This window comes from Puntigrus tetrazona, unplaced genomic scaffold, assembly GCF_018831695.1.
Source record: "Puntigrus tetrazona isolate hp1 unplaced genomic scaffold, ASM1883169v1 S000000003, whole genome shotgun sequence".
Classification (NCBI taxonomy): Eukaryota; Metazoa; Chordata; class Actinopteri; order Cypriniformes; family Cyprinidae; genus Puntigrus; species Puntigrus tetrazona.
Window position 1 is genome coordinate 2,952,122 of NW_025047683.1, and position 5,633 is coordinate 2,957,754.

General features: G+C 61.7%; 1 non-coding gene and 1 pseudogene across 1 annotated transcript in view; both read right to left on the minus strand.

The window, feature by feature from the left end:
• The window catches only part of LOC122331986, a 4,027-nt gene extending 3,458 nt beyond the window's left edge, over nucleotides 1-569 (minus strand). The window contains exon 1 of the ribosomal RNA XR_006248344.1: nucleotides 1-569. This exon is cut by the window's left edge and continues 3,458 nt beyond it. This is a non-coding gene — a ribosomal RNA (28S ribosomal RNA).
• A 404-nt stretch (nucleotides 570-973) lies between these two features.
• Nucleotides 974-1,120, minus strand: LOC122331908 (annotated as a pseudogene).
• Nucleotides 1,121-5,633: the final 4,513 nt, after the last annotated feature.

Sequence of the window (5,633 nt, forward strand, 5' to 3'; positions counted from 1 at the left end):
CGCGCACCGCCGGAAGAAGTGCACCCGACGGCGCCGAAGGCCCGACGGGCGGCGCTCTCGGTCAAGGGGATCCGCACTCCGCTGGCCGGCCGGGCCCGCCGAGCTGAATCCTCCGGCAGACCGCGGCGGACTCCACCCGCTTACCTCTTAGCGGTTTCACGCCCTGTTGAACTCTCTCTTCAAAGTTCTTTTCAACTTTCCCTCACGGTACTTGTCGACTATCGGTCTCGTGCCGGTATTTAGCCTTAGATGGAGTTTACCACCCGCTTTGGGCTGCATTCCCAAGCAACCCGACCGAAGAACCGCACCCCGGCGGGAGGGGGCCTGCTACCGGCCTCACACCGTCCACGGGCTAAGCCTCCATCAGAAGGACTTGGGCCCCCGACCCGCGCCGAGAGAGAACGGTCTTCTGTACGCCACATGTCCCCTCGCCGCCGTGGCCCGGGCCGGGGATTCGGCGCTGGGCTTTTCCTCGCCGCCGCTACTGAGGGAATCCTTGTTAGTTTCTTTTTCCTCCGCTTTAGTAATATGCTTAAATTCAGCGGGTCGTCTCGTCTGATCTGAGGTCGTTGTCGGATATGGGTTAGGAGCGGCCGCCGCGCTGCTGCTGCGGGCTGGCCTGAACAGGTCTCGTTCGCGCGCCGGGCAGGGCGCCGAGGGGGGCGAGAGACGGAGCGCGAACCTCCCGTTACGCACGGAGCGTCCGAGGGGGCGGAGGGAGCCGGGGGGGTCCACGTCGGCGGGCGACGGAGGTGGCAGACACCCACCGGAAGCCGCCGAGAGGAGGACGCCGCCGTCCCAGACGCCTGGGGGACGCCACCTCCTCGTGGGAGGGGGAAGCCGGAGGAAGCGCTCGACTCCCGCCGAGGAGGCGATGCCCGTGGCGGTCTGCACTTGGGAGGACGGAGGGGAGCGGGAAGCCCCCCTGCGACGCTCCAGCCGCGGGACCCGGAGGTCCCGATCGATGGGAAAGCGACCCTCAGACAGGCGTGGCCCGGACGACCCGGGCCGCAGCGCGCTCGGCGTGTCGATGATCGATGTGTCCTGCACCACATTAGTTCTCGCAGCTGGCTGCGCTTCTTCATCGACGCACGAGCCGAGTGATCCACCGCTAAGAGTCGTACTGCGCTTGAGTTTAGCGCCCGAGGCGAGGCCGAACTGCACAGGCTTGTGGGTTCAAAATACAAAGGGGGTCGCTCGACGGGCGCCTCGCGAGAGGGGGACTTCAACCCACGGTCCCGGCGCCTGCTGGGTACCCGCCGGGGTTGGCAAAGCAAAGTCTTTCAGAGGCTCATGGGCTCGCCCCCACCCCGTGCCAAGGGGGTGGGGCGCCGCGTAGGTTGCTCAAGCCTCCGCGGGAGGTGCGCTGCCTCCCAGGGGAACGGCGCCTCCTTCTCGCGATCCTCTCTCGCTTCGCCTTAGGTTTTTGTGCGGTTCTTTTGCCGCCTTGGGATGTTTGAGCGGCAGACCTCTCGGCCACGGCCGCTGGAACATAGAGTAAAATAGGATGGAGGTTTTTTTACCCCGACGGGCGCCTCCTTCGCGGGAGGAGACTTTGAACCCACGGTCCCGGAGGCCGTATGGGTACTCCACCAGGGCTCGCTCGCCCCCCGCCGCTGGAAAGCAGGGGCCCGCCGAGTGCAGCGACAGTCAAGTTCTCTCGGATCTCTCTCTCTCCCGCCTTAGGTTTTTGTGCGTTCTTTTGCCGCTTTGGGTTTTTGCGCGCAGACCTCTCGGCCACGGCCGCTGGATCATAGAGTAAAATAGGATAGAGGTTTTTTTACCTCGACGGGCGCTCCTCCTTCGCTGGAGGAGACTTTGAACCCACGGTCCCGGAGGCCGCGGTACTCGCCAGGGTTCCCGGCTCGCCCCGCCGCTGGAAAGCAGGGGCCCGCCGAGTGCAGCGACAGTCAAGTTCTCTCGGATCTCTCTCTCTCGCCTTTAGGTTTTTGTGCGGTTCTTTGCCGCTTTGGGTTTTTGAGCGGCAGACCTCTCGGCCACGGCCGCTGGATCATAGAGTAAAATAGGATAGAGGTTTTTTTACCTCGACGGGCGCCTCCTTCGCGGGAGGAGACTTTGAACCCACGGTCCCGGAGGCCGCGGCGGGTACTCGCCAGGGCCTCGCTCGCCCCCGCCGCTGGAAAGCAGGGGCCCGCCGAGTGCAGCGACAGTCATGGGGGCGCCGCGTAGGTTGCTCAAGCCTCCGCGGGAGGTGCGCTGCTCCTCCCAGGGGAACGGCGCCTCTCTCGCGATCTCTCTCCGCTGCCTTAGGTTTTTGTGCGGTTCTTTTGCCGTCTTGGGTTTTTGAGCGGCAGACCTCGCCACGGCCGCTGGATCATAGAGTAAAATAGGATAGAGGTTTTTTACCCCGGACGGGCGCCTCCTTCGCGGGAGGAGACTTTGAACCCACGGTCCCGAGGCCGCGGCGGTACTCGCCAGGGCCCCGGCTCAGCCCCGCCGCTGAAAGCGGGGCCGCCGAGTGCAGCGACAGTCAAGTTCCTTTTTTTCTTATCGCGCTTCTGCGCTTTCGCTGCGTGCCCGAGGGGAGAGGCCGCGCCGAGCCGCCGCCTCTGCCGCGCACCCGGAGCTTGAGACGGGGGGGAGGTGGGCTAGGCCTCCCCGCCCGGGGCGGTTTCCGCTTGGATCGGGCCGGGCCGAGCACGATCCTTCCGCAGGTTCACCACGGAAACCTTGTTACGACTTTTACTTCCTCTAGATAGTCAAGTTTGATCGCCTTCCCGGCGCCCCCGCCAGAGCCCTCGCGAGGGGCCCGGCGGGCCGTCCGAGGACCTCACTAAACCATCCAATCGGTAGTAGCGACGGGCGGTGTGTACAAAGGGCAGGGACTTAATCAACGCGAGCTTATGACCCGCGCTACTGGGAATTCTCGCTGATGGGAAATAGTTTCAATCCCCAGTCCCGATCACGAGCGGGGTTCAGCGGGTTACCCGCGCCTCTCGGCGCAGGGTAGACACACGCTGATCCGCCCATTGTGGCGCGCAGCCCCGACATCTAAGGGCATCACAGACCTGTTATTGCTCCATCTCGCGTGGCTGAACGCCACTTGTCCTCTAAGAAGTTTTTGACGCCGACCCAAGTGGCCGCGCCACTATTTAGCAAGCCGGAGTCTCGTTCGTTATCGGAATGAACCAGACAAATCGCTCCACCAACTAAGAACGGCCATGCACCACCACCCACAGAATCGAGAAAGAGCTATCAATCTGTCAATCCTTTCCGTGTCCGGGCCGGGTGAGGTTTCCCGTGTTGAGTCAAATTAAGCCGCAGGCTCCACTCCTGGTGGTGCCCTTCCGCAAATTCCTTAAGTTTCAGCTTTGCAACCATACTCCCGAACCCAAAGACTGTGGTTTCCGCACGCTGCCCGGCGGTCATGGGAATAACGCCGCCGATCGCGGGTCGGCATCGCTTACGGTCGGAACTACGACGGTATCTGATCGCCTTCAACCTCCGACTTTCGTTTCTGATTAATGAAAACATTCTTGGCAAATGCTTGCGCTTCGTCCGCCTTGCGCCGGTCCAAGAATTTCACCTCTAGCGCGCAATACGCAATGCCCCGCCGCCCTCTTAATCATGGCTCCGGTTCCAGAAACCCACAAAATAGAACCGAGTCCTATTCCATTATTCCTAGCTGCGTATTCAGCGGCGACGCCGCCTGCTTTGAACACTCTAATTTTTTCAAAGTAAACGCTTTGCCCTCGACCGACACCCAGCCAAGGGCATCCGGGGCGCCGAGGCAGGGACCTGGGACGGGCGGTGGCTTCGCCTCGGCGGACCGCCAGCCAGATCCCGAGATCCAACTACACGAGCTTTTTAACTGCAGCAACTTTAATATACGCTATTGAGCTGGAATTACCGCGCTGCTGGCACCAGACTTGCCTCCAATGGGTCCTCGCCATGTGTTTAAGATACGCCATTCCAATTACAGGGCCTCGAAAGAGACCTGTATTGTTATTTTTCGCCACTACCTCCCGAGTCGGAAATGGGTAATTTGCGCGCCTGCTGCCTTCCTTGGATGTGGTAGCCGCTTCAGGCTCCTCTCCGAATCGAACCCTGATTCCCGTCACCCGTGGTCACCATGGTAGGCGCCTGATGTACCATCGAAAGTTGATAGGGCAGACACTGAATGAATCGCCGCCGCGCGAAGGGCGAGCGATCGCCCGAGGTTATCTAGAGTCACCAAAGGTACCGGTCCGAGGACGGATCGCCCGGGGCCCGGATGGGTTTTGGATCTGATAAATGCATCGCTGCCTTCAGCCTCCCGCCCCGCGAGGAGAGGCGGTCGCCCGGCCGGCGCCGCTTGCATGTATTAGCTCTGGAATTGCCACAGTTATCCAAGTACCGGTGGAGCGATCAAAGGGACCATAACTGATTTAATGAGCCATTCGCAGTTTCACTGTACCGCCGTGGTGCACTTAGACCTGCATGGCTTAATCTTTGAGACAAGCATATGTTACTGGCAGGATCAACCAGGTAACCCCTGTGGGTCGAGGGACCAACCGACGCTGGCCGCTTTTTGCTTACACACGGGTCTCAGTCCGCCTGAGGAGGGGGCCTGGGCAGACCCCGCTTGACCTCGGCTAAGACCGCCGCCATAGGGCGACGCGCTGCTCGAACCTTCCGGGCGGGGTCGCCGCTGGGTGGGTGGCCGCTGGGATCGCGCCGACGCCGAAAAGTGTGTTTCACGGGACGGGGTACCGCGCCGCGCGCGCCGGACGCTGCCGCGCTTCTGCCCTCCACGCCCGCCGTGACGGACTCTCGCGCCTGACCGCCGCTTCAGGCCTCCTCCGGCGGTTCGGCGCTTCCTCGGCTGAGGGGGCCTGCTCGTAACGAACGCCCAAATTGCCCGGCGCGCGCGTGCTGTCAAAGCCCAAACGTGAAACCCATTGCACGCCGTGCTCTCTGCCAGGCACTCCCGAGCCATAGCGGCGGCAGCGGGGCTGGCCGGTGGGGTCTCTAGGCTAGGCGCGCCGCGCCTCCAATCGATCACGCTGGCCGAGGGGACGCCGCCGCCGAACGCCCTCTCTCTCGGCGCCTGTGTCCGTGTTTCAGGTGAAGCGCTCGATAGCTCCCTCGCCCGAGCTTCAGAAAGATTGCGCTCAAAACCTAAGTCGATATGGACTTAGTCGCTTTTTCGACTTTTTTTCGCCAGAGACTAAGTCCACAAAACACGCTGCTCACCGAAATCGTACCCATGTAAAAGTTGCTTCTGTGTAAACGCCACCTCCAGGGTCGCGGGAAAATTTGAATCATGCCCGGAGGAGGCCTCTCGGTCGGCCTGACTCGAGCCTCGGAGGGTATGGAAGTCGGACCTTTCCCCGGTTGACTTAGTGCAATTTTCAAACGAAAATCATCCAGGCGCTTCATCCGACCGATCGAGTCCGGTTATGCGCCTTCCCGACGCTTTCCCAATCGACTTCGCCGCCCTGGAGGAATTTTTTTCGCTCAAAACCTAAGTCCAAACATCCAGGCGCTTCATCCGACCGATCGAGTCCGGTTAAGCGCGCTTTCCCGACGCTTTCCCACTCGACTTCGCCGCCCTGGAGGAAATTTTTTTGCTCAAAACCTAAGTCCAAACATCCAGGCGCTTCATCCGACCGATCGAGTCCGGTTAAGCG